General features: G+C 40.9%; 1 protein-coding gene and 2 non-coding genes across 11 annotated transcripts in view; all 3 read left to right on the top strand.

Annotated features, from left to right (window-relative positions):
• LOC102166369 (uncharacterized) overlaps window positions 1-14,425 on the top strand; it is a 344,509-nt gene that overhangs the window by 106,610 nt on the left and 223,474 nt on the right. For 3 of the 9 annotated variants that reach the window (XR_014835328.1, XR_014835321.1, XR_014835327.1), the window contains one exon: window positions 13,662-13,777. The exons of 3 other annotated variants lie outside the window; for them this stretch is intronic. The gene's annotated coding sequence lies outside the window, so the exon portion shown is untranslated. Of the gene's footprint in view, window positions 1-1,304; window positions 2,234-13,661; window positions 13,778-14,425 lie in introns of those variants that run through there. 3 more of the 9 variants (XR_014835324.1, XR_014835322.1, XR_014835323.1) reach the window with 1 other exon arrangement.
• MIR222 (microRNA mir-222) lies at window positions 3,598-3,677 on the top strand. The gene has a single exon (NR_035397.1). It is a non-coding gene; the product is annotated as a microRNA mir-222 (primary transcript).
• MIR221 (microRNA mir-221) lies at window positions 4,348-4,417 on the top strand. Its single transcript, NR_035371.1, has one exon. It is a non-coding gene; the product is annotated as a microRNA mir-221 (primary transcript).

Here is a 14,425-nt window from a genome sequence, read left to right as displayed (position 1 = left end):
GCCGTCATAGTTGACTGCATAACTGTTAAGTTACAGAAGGCTGCTGGTACACGTGCCAAAACATGTGGACTATCATGAAAGGGGATTGGAGGGAACATCTAGAGCCAAACACAATTTCGACTTGGTGAAGGTGACATTTCTGGCCGTGCTATGAAATCACTCGTCCCTCTTCATTTACTGCCACATGCAGTGCTCGGGCTCCAAATTTCTTTTCAAAAAGGATGGTTTCTAACGTGAGGGATGCTTTGGGGGAGGCAGAGGAGACTCATCCAGACAATCCCTTAAAAAGGCAGGGAAGTCCACTCTCCCTGTAGCGGAATGAGCCGCGAAGTGGGATTTCGTTCATTTCCCGTGACGCTTGGATGAGACGGTCTGCTTGGCTTTCAACACATCGGTGGGTTTCTTCACTTCTTGGTTGGATTCATAGGTCAGCCCTGTTCTCCTTCTGGAGGGTAAGCTTTTCAAATTCTGGGTTAATGTTCTCAAGAAAGGGTCTTTCTCACAATTCCAAGCAGGCTTTCCAACAGCAGGTGGCAGGCTTAACTTTGAACCAGTCTTCTCCTCCCTTGAAACTCTCTTTCCCATTATGTGAACCTCAAGCACATGGTCTTTAGCCAGAATGGATGGGGTTTTTGGTTGGTGTTCAGGACTGTCTTTGTTTTGTTTGTTTACACTGTGAATAGGCCTTGAGCAGTGCCATCACCCGACCCTGGGGTTTGGGTGTCTTCTTAATTGTTAGAGAATAGAATTATGTGATTTGCCATTTTTAGTTTGACTTCATAAGACTTCTAACATGTATTATTGTTGAATAGTCTATCTTGGAGTATATTTCTTATATTCTATTCTCTAAATTTTGATAAACTTTAAAATGTGTCGTGTTGCTTACTGGATGACACTGATAAATAACACTTTATTTACCATTTTTCCCTTTTGTATGCTCTAGATAAATTTAAAAGTAGGAGAGAAAGACCATCGGAACTGTAAGCTTCTTTAGACCTAGAAGATTTGGAGGATAGATAGGGTGAGCTTTGAGAATTTAAAAAAAAAACCACCGTATTCCCATGTTCTAATCTAAATATAGACTAAAATTTATAAAAGATAATAACTGGACTTCCCGTCATGGCGCAGCAGAAATGAATCTGACAAGGAACCCTGAGGTTGCTGGTTCGATCCCTGGCCTCGCTCGGTGGGTTAAGGATCTGGCGTTGCCGTGAGCTGTGGTGTGGGTTGCAGATGCGGCTCGGATCCCACATTGCTGTGGCTGTGGTGTAGGCCGGCAGCTTCAGCTCTGATGTGACCCCTAGCCTGGGAACCTCCATATGCCTCAGGTGAGGCCCTAAAAAATAAAAATAAATTAAAAAAAATAAAAGATAATAACCCATTGGATTTGGGTGTTAAAACTAACCAAGCTAAACCCTTGCCTCACTGTAATTGTTAATCTTCTTATTCATAAAAGTAGTTATGAACATTTAGTGGTTTATGAAATATAAATTTGTGTGTTCTATAAATACTTCATTTTATTGGAGTATATTTGGCTTACAATGGTGTGTTAATTTCAGGTGTTCAGCAAAGTGAATCAGTTATACATATATAGTGTGTGTGTATATATATATGAATGCTCATATGAATGCTTTATTTTATATTGAGGGTAAGAGTCAGCTAAACCTGTACAAGCAATCTTTTTTCCTACTTTGCTATATATATACCCTGGCATTTTAGGCAGTGCCAAAATATACTTCATAGATGGAGTTGTTTTTAATTTATTTAAAAAAGAAGAAACCCAAGTATCAAACAAAAACCTACTTCGCTTTATAAATTCCACCCTTCTCTTTCCCTAAGGGCTAACCACCTGGTGAAACACTATTATTATAACTTGGCAGGTGGGTTCCCTGTTAAAATTAGACATCTGTAATTAAATAGTTAGATAGTCGAATCATTCCCTTGAAATTTATATATTTATAGCTCTCAGAAACCTGGTCATCGTTTCTTATACCTAATAAATTTTTGAAAAGCTACTTTTTGTGGAGTTCCCACTGTGGTGCCATGGATTAAGAATCTGACTGCAGCAACTCTGGTTGCTGTAGAGGCACCAGTTGGATCCCCGGCTCAGCACAGTGGGATAAAGGAGCTGATGTTGCCATAGGTCACAGCTGCTGCTCAGATTCAATCCCTGGCCTGAGAACTTCCATGTGCCATGGATACGGCCATAAAATTAATACAAAATAAAATAAAAGCTATGCTTTTGGTCACTAACTAGTTGTGTCCAGCCACATGTTCAGTCAAAGAATGGTAACATTCTAAGTATGGCCTTTTTTCCTAATTTGTTTCTAAATGATAGCCAAAGCATGTTAAACTCCTAAGAAGGTCAGATTCTAAAACGCGTGTCCTTGGAGCAAAGATGCATGGTCATTTACATTCTAAAAAAAAAAAATCCTAAACGTTGAAAACAATCATTGGCTACAGCGGCCCTGTGCTAATATAAAAACACCTTCTTGGAGATACCAGGCCTTTTCCTGCCTTGGGGCCCTTGTTCAGAATTGTTCCTCTCTGCGATGTTCTCTTAGTCCAGGTGTGCCCCCAGTTCTCCTTCTCCTCCTTCAAGAAGCTGCTCAAATGTCACACCCGCAATGTGGCTTTCCCTGACCACCTTCTGAAAACTAACCTTCCTCTTCACTTTCTTGGATTCTTCGAAGAAATGACCATATGTACCTGTCGAGTTTGTTTTTCATCTTTCCCTACTTGGACCTTCAGTCGCTGAGCCCCAGTTCCATTTAGAGTCTTGGTCCAGTGTCACATCCCCAGTGCCTGGCAGAAACTAAGGAGAAGGCACTCAGGGGGCATTTCTGGGGTCAAGGATCGAATCAATTAATCAATGCCGAGGACACCTATCCTCGACCCTTTTTTAGATATCTAAGTTGTATAATTGAAGAACTTGCTCGAAACTGACATACTGGTGAGCTGCTGCTGTGAATTCTTTGCCATGTATCTTTTTTGCCCTGTTCTTCAGTGATTTAGACCTTTGGTAGAAATGGCTGTATCATCCTGAGTTGATAGAGGAAACAGTGTATTTCCCCTGCAATTTATTTATGGCATCATTGCTCCGTTACCCAAGTTAAGGTGGCATAAGGCAAACAAAGCTGCTCCACCAAGGCCACAGTGAAATGGTGGATTGGGTTTTGTTTGCTTTTTTGTTTGATTTACACACACACACACACACACACACACACACACACACACACACTGCAAAAACATGCCAAATAATCAAGTGGAGATTTTCTCACAATCATGTAGTCTCCAGAAGGGCAGGCATTTTCATCTTTTTTGTTCACCGCTGGATCCCTAGCACCTGAGAGGGTGTCTGGAACTTGGCTTAACATCACTCGATCAATACATGTTGAGTAAGTAAATAAACGGAGAGATTGTTTTAAATTGCATCTGTACATGGGCTTATTGTTAGCATGTCAATAAAGAGAACGTGCAATTGAAATCACTTGATAGCACTTCCACGTAGGTTTTCAGGATTGATGTCCTCTCTTTCCTTCCACAGAGCCCCTTCCCAGAAGGCTGCGGATCGTCGTAGCTGCTGGAATGTGTAGGTGCCCTCAATGGCTCAGTAGCCAGTGTAGATCCTGTCATTTGTAATCAGTAGCTACATCTGGCTACTGGGTCTCTGATGGCACCTTCTACCTTCTGATGGCCCAAATGAGGTTATTGGGAAGTCCTCAGTAGTGAAAGCTCTACCTTGATTTACACACACACACACACACACACACACACAGAGTCAAATTCTGGGGTGGGTGGTAAGTCTTCCACCATTAGTTGGAGTTGAGGAACCATCAAGGTTTTGTGAACGATGAGGTGTGTTTGATTTCAACACCACAAAGGGGAGGAATCTGGATATTTTATCCATGAATTGTTTTTCTTTTCACTCTCTTTCTCTCTGTCTCTATCTCTGTTTCTCGTCTCCACTGGGGAAGGTATCCTTTGGTCGCAAAACTATCCGTCTGCCTATCTGTCTGTCTGTCTGTCTATCTATCTGTCTGTCAATCTGTCATCTACCTATCTTTTGTATCCATCTGTCTTATCCACCCATCTAGCCATTCATCCGTCCATCCATCTTTTTCATTCATCTCTTGACTTTACATGGCATTCTCAAAATAAGATGGTAATTTAAGTTGAAGGAAATGTCACTTGTAGTGTATGTGCAATCCCAGCCGTGCATTTGTGACTTGTGGTTGTCTTTACCTGTGGTAGCGAAGATAAATGCCAGAAATCTTGAATGCAGCGGGCAGTTATGTTGAGATCCAATGTGAGAAGACTTGCAGGCCCACCATCCAGGTCTGGGCATGAACCTGGCATACAATGTAGATTTCTGTGTTTGTTGGGCAACAGCTACATTGTCTGCTGGGTTTCAGGCTACCTGGAAGCATGTGCTTCGCAGCTGTTTTCATCCCCGCTTCAACTGTACTGTTTTAGAACCCTTTTTTGCAGTGGCATAAACCAGTGGACTTTACCAGTGGGCAGTGTGTAGAGAGAGGACCCCAGGAAAGCTGATCACCTTTGCAAAAGAGGATTTTGTTACGACTTCCCCAAGATGGCGACACACCTGCCCAGGAAACTCAATGAACCAGAGACCAGATGTCATCCCATCCTTCCTTCTCTCTACCTCAGCTCGCGAGGATTGGTCAGCAAGCCGTGATTAAAATTGGGGTTTTATTCCTATTTAGTATCAGGAGGCATAGCCTACGCACACTGCCCTGTCTCACCGTTCCTTCTCACTTCGGCTTCCTGCCCACCTGCAGGAACCCAGTTTCTCTCCGTCCTCCCTTTATCACAGCCTCGCGATTTTATCAGTGAATGATTCTCAGTCTCCCCAGAATCCGTATTTCTCATGCTGCCTCAACCACCTTCTCCATCCCTTGCTTCCTCCAGCGAACGCTGGAATTCAGGTAAAACGGACTTTTTTCATCTCTTAGGAGAGCAACAGAAGAGCAGCTTTCTTATGGAATGACAGAGAACTTGTAAAGATAAACCACCAGTTTCCAGGAGGAGAGGAAGAAAATAATGATGGAGATAGCCTCTGGAAAGCATCCTCTTATATATGGAATAGATGGTCAGAGTGGACTTGCTGTAAAGCACAGAGAACTCCACCCAAGATTCTGTGATAACCTATGTGGGAAAAAAATGCGTGTATGTCCATGTATAACTGAATCACTTTGTTTTACAGCAGAAATCATCACAGCCTTGGAAATCAACTGTAATTTAATAAAACTTTAAAAACTATTCTTATATTCTGTTTTACTGTGGTCTGTTCCTGCTAAATAAATTTAAATCTCCAAGCATTAAAATAAATAGATCGGTCTAAACCATTAAATGTTCATTAGTAAGAAAATAGAACTTTCAAAGGAGACATTGTAAACCCTTGGTTATATGGATGGAGATTTTCAGTAAGAAAACATGGAAGTGAATATGAATTAAGAGACTTAAAGGAGAAAATGGATATAAGAAATGAAAAGAAAAATGTCTGCATGTAAATGTTGGTCGTAGTGATATGATCTACTTTTGTCACCCTACGTTGAATTCAGTCAAAATAAAGCAAATGACTTGGAGCTTTGAAAAGATCGTGCTTGTGTGTGTGTGTTGACTTTATCCCAGCGCTTTTGTGCCCTGCTAAGAGCAAGTCATTCCACTGGAGGTATTTGACAGCCTTTGAAGAGTTAAGAAAAGTCTCTGGGAAGTATGGTTATGTTTACTCAATTATCATTATGCAAGGGACAGTTTTCTTTCTCCTGTCTCCACTCCCATACTTGTGATGTCCTGAGTCCCTTTGACTCCGAAGAGAATGTTGACAGTGGAGCCTGGTGTGAAGAAGAACTCCCTAGTGAAATGGTTATGTTTCCTCTCAAGTCTGAGGGACCAGCACTGAATTGATCCCCAAAGCAAAGATAAAGATGCCAATGACCAGGGCCTTGTTTCCTCACTTTTCCTCTCTGTGGGACCCAGGAAGGCACGGGCAGGGGTATGTTGGCTCTAGAAAAGGCACAGCACCCTGGCTCTATTATTGTTTTTTTTTTTTTTAACGTTCCGTTTCGAAGCAATTTCAGGCTTTAAAAAAAAGTTACAAAATTGGAGTTCTCGTTGTGGCACAATGCACACAAACCCGACTAGTACCCATGAGGATATGGGTTTGATCCCTGGCACCACTCAGTGAGTTGAGGGATCCAGCATTGCCGTGAGCTGTGGTGTAGGTCACAGACCAGCTTGGATCCCACGTTGCTGTGGCTGTGCGCAGGCTGGCAGCTGCAGCTCCATTTTGACCCCTAGCCTGGGAACCTCCATATGCCACAGGTGCAGCCTTAAAAAGTGAAACAATATATTAAAACATTAACATAAGGACAGAGCTGATGGGGGTTGAAAATGGTGCAGCTCTTTTAGAAAAAAGTTTGGCAGTTCCTCAAAAAGTTAAACAGAGTTACCGTGTATATGACCAAGCACTTCTGTCCTAGGTATATACCCAAAAGAATCAAAGACAGCTACTTAAACAAATGCATGTACACGCATCATCACTGTTCCTGTTCATAATAGCCAAAAGGCTGGGACCAACCCAAATGCCCATCAACTGATGAATGGATAAACAAAAGGTGGTTCGTCCATACAGTGGAATATTATTCAGCCATTAAAAGAGATAGAGTACCAATACCTGCTGCAACATTGAATGAAACTTGAAAACATTACACGAAGTGAAAGATGCCAGACCAAACAGGTCAAATATTGCATTTGACCAAATAGTCACCACTTGCATGAAATGTCCAGAATAGGCAAGTTGAAAGAGACAGACAGGGAGTTCCTGTCGTGGCTCAGTGGTTAGTGAATCTGACTAGCATTCATGCGGACACAGGTTCTATCCCTGGCCTTGCTCAGTGGGTTAAAGATCTGGCGTTGCCATGGGCTGTGGTAATTGGTGGTGATGGGCTTGGATCCTGTGTTGCTGTGGCTGTGGTGTAGGCTGGCAGCTACAGCTCCGATTGGACCCCTAGCCTGGGAACCTCCATATGCTGTGGGAGCGGCCCTAAAAAAAGCAAAATAAATAAATAAATAAATAAAGAGACAGTGGCCGAATTGTTGCCAAGGGCTAGGGGAAGAAGTGCAGAGTGACTGCTAATGGGTAGAGGGTTTCTCTTTGAGGTGATGCAATCGTCCTGGAATTAATATTCTGGTGATGGTTGCACAACTTTGTGACTATGCTAAAGACTGCTGAATCGTACACTTTAAAAGGATAAATTCTATGGTATGTGAATTACATCTCAAAAATACAGAGTGCTCACATCCTCCTTGTCAATTCCCCAGATGTTACTATCTCATGTAACCAACAGTTATAAAAATCAGTAAATTAACATCAATATGATAATACCATTTAGACACCTTGTTCAGCTTTCATCACTTGTCTCCCTGTTGTTCTATTTATTTATGGTTCACGATCCAATCTAAGATGCCATATTTAGTTGTCCTGTCCCTTTATCATTCATGACTTTGCCACTTTTGAAGAGTACAAGCCAGTTATTTTGTAGACTGTCCTTCAATTTGGATTTCTCCAGTGGTTCCTTTTGCTTAAATTTGGGCTGTGCATATTTGGCAAGAATACCCCACAAGTGACATTGTCTCCTTCTTAGTGCATCATATTATAAGAAGACACGTTATGTCAAATTGTCCCACTACTGGTAATGTTCACTTGGACCATTTGGTTAAGTCGGGGTCTGATCCTGGCTATTTACATTTTTCATTCTTGCTTTAAAAAAAAATAGCCAAAACATGGAAGTAAGCTGAATGTCCACTGACAGAAGGATCGTTAAAGAAGATGTGGTCCATATACACAATGGAATATTACCCAGCCATAAACAGTGAAATAATGCTACTTGCAGCAACATAAATGGGCCTCGAGATTACCATATTAAGTGAAGTCAGAGAAAGACAAATACTATAGGATATCACTTATATGTGGAATCCAATACAAATGTTACAAAAGAACTTATTTATAAAACAGAAGCTCACGATTTCAAAATCAAATTTAGGGTCACCAAAGGGCAAACCGTAGCGGGGAGGGGGGGATAACCTGGGAGGATGGAATTAACACATACACACTACTGTATATACGGTAACTAACAAAGACCTACTGTACAGCACAGGGTGGTAGGTATACTCAGTGTGCTGAAATAACCTATATAGGAAAAAAGAGTGGATATCAGTGTATGTATAGCCAATTCACTTTGCTGTAAACCTGAAGTTAATACACTGTAAGTCAATTATACCCCAATAGTCCTTTTAAAGTTTCCTTTTTTTTAATTTAAAGTTTCCTTTTATCACTATCCTGTACTCCTATTCTCCTTCCCTCCCCACCCAAAGTTCGTTATGTTTAATATATATCATTTACTTTTTATATAATCTTGAAAATAGATCTTGTTTTTGGCCTTCGGGTATTTTTCATTTACCTGAGTGGTACTATGTTATATGTCATTGTTTCTTATTGGGCTGTGCATATTTTTTTTTTTTTACTCTCTTTTTGTTCTCACACCAGAATGATTTTGTTCTTATTACAGTATAGTCGATTTGATGAAGCCATACATTTTTTTTAAGGTCGGTCCATGTTGCGGTCTCATTTGTTGCTTTTAATTCTACATAGTACTTCATGGAGTTGCAACTACCACATTTCATCTCTGCCATTTCCAGTGATGGAACCCACAGGGGAACCAATTCCTTGCCACCACAAAGAACATTGTAATAAACATTCTGCTATATGACGGCTGGATCTGTGTAGGAAATTATTTGGAATATATAATGAGGAGTGAAGTTGTGGGATCACAATAGACACACACACACGTACACACCCCGCCCCCCATACACCTCGGGATGGCCCGATCCGTCTATGTTTCCAACATCAGTGATTGAGATGTCCTATTATATCCCTGCCAATAGTTGATTCAATGAAGACGTTTTTGCTTCTCTAAAATGTGTGTATATGAACGATTGGGTCACTTTGCTGTACAGCAGGAATTGAAGGAAAATTGTAAATCAATGATACTTTAATAAAAAAATTTTTTAAATAAATAAGTGTCAAGTGCCATCTTGCTGTTTTATTTTGTACTTCTCCAGTTACTAGTGATCGCGAACATCTTTTCATATGCATTTGAGCCCTGGAAATTTTTAATAACTTTCCTGACCACACCTTTTCCCATGTTTTAACTTCTAAAATCCAGAACTAGGGCACACATTGGGAAACGTGCACATAAACTCAATGGGCACCTGACCGAATAGATTTGTGTAACCATCATCCAGGTCGAGAAATGGAATATGGCCAGGACCTCAGAAACACTCTTCCTCTGCGTCCATCCCAGTCATTGTTCCTCCACCAGCCCAGAGGAAACTCCTGTCCTAAAACACTAAAATTAGAGGCTAGTTTTGCTTGGTAATGAAGTTTCTCTCAATGGAATGATATAGTACATGATCATTTGTGTTTGACTTCTTCTTCTCAAAAAAAAAAAAAAAAGTGAGATTTACCCATGCTTTATGTAGGCACAGTTTTTTCATTTTCATCGCTGCACTTTATTCCACCTTAGTGAACATCTGAATATTTCTGGTTGTGTACTTTGGTGAGTAAGGTCCTTTTACTTACACAGTTACAGCCTGGTGGCACTGGTACCCTCATTCTGTTGGAGTATACCTAGGAGTGGAAGTGTTAGGTCATAGAGTTTGGATAAGTCAGCTTTTTTTTTTTTTTTTTTTTTTTTTGCTTTTCAGGGCCCCACCCGCAGCATATGGAGGTTCCCAGGTTAGGGGTCTAGTCGGAGCTGTAGCCGCCGGCCTACACCACAGCTACAGCCACACGGGATCCGAGCCGCGTCTGCGACCTAAACCACAGCTCACGGCAACGCCGGATCCCCAACCCACTGAGCAAGGCCAGGGATCGAACCTGCGTCCTCATGAATACTAGTGGGATTTGTTTCTGCTGTGCCACAACAGGAACTCCTGGATAAGTCAGCTTTAGTAGGGAATGCCAAGTGTTGTGTGGTGATGGTTACACTTGACGCTTCTACCAACCACGTATGGGAATTCCTGTTGCCCCACATCCTCAACAACACAGCATTGTCAGTCTCAATTTTCACCACTCTGCTAGGCATTTCGTGGTATTTATGGTGCATTTGATAGGATTAATGAGGTTGGGAGTTCTGGTCGTGGCGCAGGGGAAATGAATCTGACTAGGAACCATGAGGTTTCAGGTTCGATCCCTGGCCTTGCTCAGTGAGTGAAGGATCCGGCGTTGCTGTGAGCTGTGGTGTAGGTTTCGGATGCAGCTCGGATCTGGTGTTGCTGTGGCTGTGGCGTAGGCCGGTGGCTACAGCTCCGATTCGACCCCTAGCCTGGGAACCTCCATATGCCATGATTGTGCCCCTAAATATATATATACATACATATATATAATATGTGTATTATGTATACATATATATGTATACATATATGTTATATATATACACACACTTATTATATGTATATATATATATATACATATGTATATATACACATGTATAAATTTTAAAATATATAAATTTCTATACATATATTCTATGTATATTACTCTGATTTCCCTTTCATTTTATATGCGGTTTCAAGGATCAAAAAATTCTTAGTGGAATCCCATCTGTCAATCTTTAACTGCTGGGTTTTGTGTTCCCTCTTAAAATCTTTCCCTGTTCCAAACTTTTTATTGCTTTGCCTTCCACATTTAAATCTAAAATTCTCCTGGAATTGAATTTTATAAATTGGGTATGTTAGACCTCAAATTTCACTTTTTAATATGGGGCTATACAATTTACCCAATATTATTTTTCTTTTTTCCTTTTAAAAATTTTTAAAAATTTTTTTTTTACTTTTTTAAAAATTGTAGTTGATTTACAATGTTGTACGAATTTCTGCTGTACAGCAGAGTGACCCAGTCATACATAGATATACATTCCCTTTCTTATATTATCTGCCATCCTGGTCTATCCCAAGAGACTGGATATAGTTCCCTGTGCTGTCCTCTAGGACCTCATTGCTTATCCATTCTGAATATAATAGTTTGCATGTACTAAGCCCAAACTCCCCGTCCATCCCACTCCCTCCCCTTTCCCCCTTGGCAACCATAAGGCTGCTCTCTATGTCTGTGAGTGTCTTTCTGTTTCATGGATAGGCTGATTTATGCTATATTTTTAGAGGCCATATGAGTGATAACATATGGTATTTGTCTTTTTATTTCTGACTTCATTTAGTATGAGAATCTCTAGTTGCATCCATGTTGCTGCAAATGGTATTATTTTGTTCTTTTTCATGGCTGAGTCGTATTCCATTGTGTATATGTACCACATCTTCTTAATCCATTCCACTGTTGATGGCCATTCAGGTTGTTTCCATGTCTTCGCTATTGTGAATAGGGCTGCAGTGAACATAGGGTTGCATGTATCTTTTCTTTTCTTTTTTTGTCTTTTTGTTATTTCTTTGGGCCGCTTCTGTGGCATATGGAGGTTCCCAGGCGAGGGGTCTAATTGGAGCTGTAGCCATTGGCCTACGCCAGAGCCACAGCAATGTGGGATCCGAGCCACGTCTGCAACCTACACCACAGCTCACGGCAACGCCAGATCCTTAACCCACTGAGCAAGGGCAGGGACCGAACCCGCAACCTCATGGTTCCTAGTCGGATTCATTAACCACTGCGCCATGACGGGAACTCCCAAGTTTTCTTTCTTTCTAATCTGTATACTTCTTATTTATTTTGATTACTACTTGTATTGGTTAGGACAAGTAGTACAGCGTTGAACAGAAGAATAGATAGAGGGCATTCTTATCTTGGTATCAAAGGGAAAGCTTTCAATATTTCACCAGTAAGGATGGTGTTTACTCTAGTTTCTTTGGAGAGTGGACATTTTTAAAGGCAGTTTCCCTCTCTTGTATGTATATTATACTTCAGTAGGAAGCTTCTGTAATATTTAAAAATCCAAGGACTCGAGTGAAGAAAATAGGAGAGAGTGACTTCTGAGCTCTCCGAGATTTCACAAAATATCTGATTTCTCAATCACCTGTCATGTTTGAAATTTTGCAATCCTGTGGTTTATTACATTTATATAAACCAAATGAAAAACTCCCCAGATATAATGTACAAATGCCTTTTATTATGTATCTCAGATACAGCCACTGATCACCCTCCTAACTCTGGATGCTTCTCTAATACAGAAGCATCCAGAGTTGAGGGCTGCTTTTATTAGGGGAGGTTTACATGGATGAAATCAATGAGCAGTCAAGACCCATTGAACTCCAATCAGAATCCCACGTGGACAATACCTCTCCCAGGGTTGCAAGTTGCTGCCCTGACGCTAAGCACCCTCTCCATGGCAGTTTGGGTGGTGGTCGGCGGTAGACGGCCGGTTTGTTTAGACCCATCACCTCTATAAGGAAACCCTGATTCGAGAGTGCCTGGCTGATGAAATGTACATACACAGGACAGTGCATGGAAATCCTTCATTACTTCTTGCTTGGCATTTATTTTGTAAGGCTGTTTTCAAATAGTTTAAATTTGCTTTCATTGAAGTCTATTTAAAATTTAGCAGAGCATAATTCCTGTAAAAGCCTTTTTATCTCCCTGATTATGCAAGTAATAACATTCAAGGCAGGAAAAGCACAGAAAAAATAAAAATCCAGCTTCTCAGTACAGCGTGGTACATATCTTCCCACTCTCTTTGGCTATGCATATATATTTTCTTATTTCATATACTGGTTCGTGTCCAGATGTGCTTACAATCGATCACAAATCTTTCCCTATAACATTCAGCATTCTCCTAGGAGTTCCCGTCGTGGCGCAGTGGTTAAAGAATCCAACTGGGAAGCATGAGGTTGCGGGTTCGGTCCCTGGCCTCGCTCAGTGGGTTAAGGATCTGGCGTTGCACTGAGCTGTGGTGTAGGTTGCAGACGCGGCTCAGATCCCGTGTTGCTGTGGCTCTGGCGTAGGCCGGTGGCTGCAGCTCCGATTCGACCCCTAGCCTGGGAACCTCCATATGCTGAGGGAGCGGCCCAAGAAATAGCTAAAAAAAAGAGAAAAAAAAAAATTCAGTATTCTCCTAAAATATGATCTGCGGCTATTTAATATGGTTACCCTATAATTTATTGAATGAGTGGATTATTAGACATTATCTAATGATGTTAGTGCTACAAAGGATCCCAACAGACAGACATACAAATGATTTGTTAATCTTGCTTTTAAGAAAAGATTCTTAGAAGTATAAGTTCAAAGCAAATACTATTTCCAGTCTTTTCATACAAATTGCCCTCTGGGACAGTTGTGCCAATGAAGTCTTACAAGCCCTTATAATTTCCAATTTCCTTGCTACATTATCATGATAATATCCCCTTTTACATCTTTATGAATTCAACAAGTAGAAATGGTGTCTTGGTTTAATTTGGATTTATTCGATTACTAATGAGGCAGAACTTATTTTGATGTACACGAACTGTGATTTTGTCTTTGACTGTACACCCAAGAGTGTGGTACTGTGGTAGATACTCTCAGAATAACTCAAAAAGTGTTGGTTGATGAACTGACCGTATTATTATTCATTAATTAATTTATTTATTTTGGCCAGGCAGGAGTGGGGCATGCAGAAGTTCCTGGATCAAACCCGTGCCATAGCAGTGACCTGAGCCACAGCAGTGACAATGCCAGGTCCTTAACCACTCAGTCACCAGGCAACTCCAAACGGTATTGTTAAAATTTCCTTTTTTAAAAAAAACGTCTTGGACCTCTAGATTTAAAATCTGTTGCTGTGAGTTTTTCTACTTCAGAACTCTGCCTCTTTTTTTTTTCCCTCCTCTAATAAGGGTGTTTTAGATAAATGAAAAACATTAGCTCTTTTGGTAAGAGTTTCAAAGGCCACGGGCACAGTTTTATCAAAGCTCCACATATAATGATGACAATCTTAATTTAAATTTACCTGATTCTGGAGTTCCTGTTGTGGCTCAGTGGAAACAAATCTGACTAGCATCCATGAGGACACAGGTTCGATCCCTGGCCTCGCTCAGTGGATTAAGGATCTGGCGGCATTGCTGTGACCTGTGGTGTAGGTCACAGACACCAACTCGGATCTGGAGTTGCTGTGGCTGTGGTGTAGGCCGGCAGCTACAGCTGTGATTCGACCCCTAGCCTGGGAACCTCCATATGCCACAGATATAGCCCTAAAAAAAAAAAAAAAAAAAAAAAAAAAAAAAAAAAAAGACAAATACATGCATGCATACATACATACATACATACCTAAAATTTACCTGATTCTGTCTTCCAAAACATTCCCAAGGCCACACAACCTCTTTGTTATTCACAAGTTGTAGAAAATGAGATTGAATTAGTTAGCGA

This window comes from Sus scrofa, chromosome X, assembly GCF_054392235.1.
Source record: "Sus scrofa isolate SSC_HxYL_T2T_F1_AM1 chromosome X, Sscrofa_HxYL_maternal_Yorkshire_Landrace_v2.0, whole genome shotgun sequence".
Taxonomy (NCBI): Eukaryota; Metazoa; Chordata; class Mammalia; order Artiodactyla; family Suidae; genus Sus; species Sus scrofa.
This window is presented reverse-complemented; position numbering and strand designations above follow the sequence as displayed.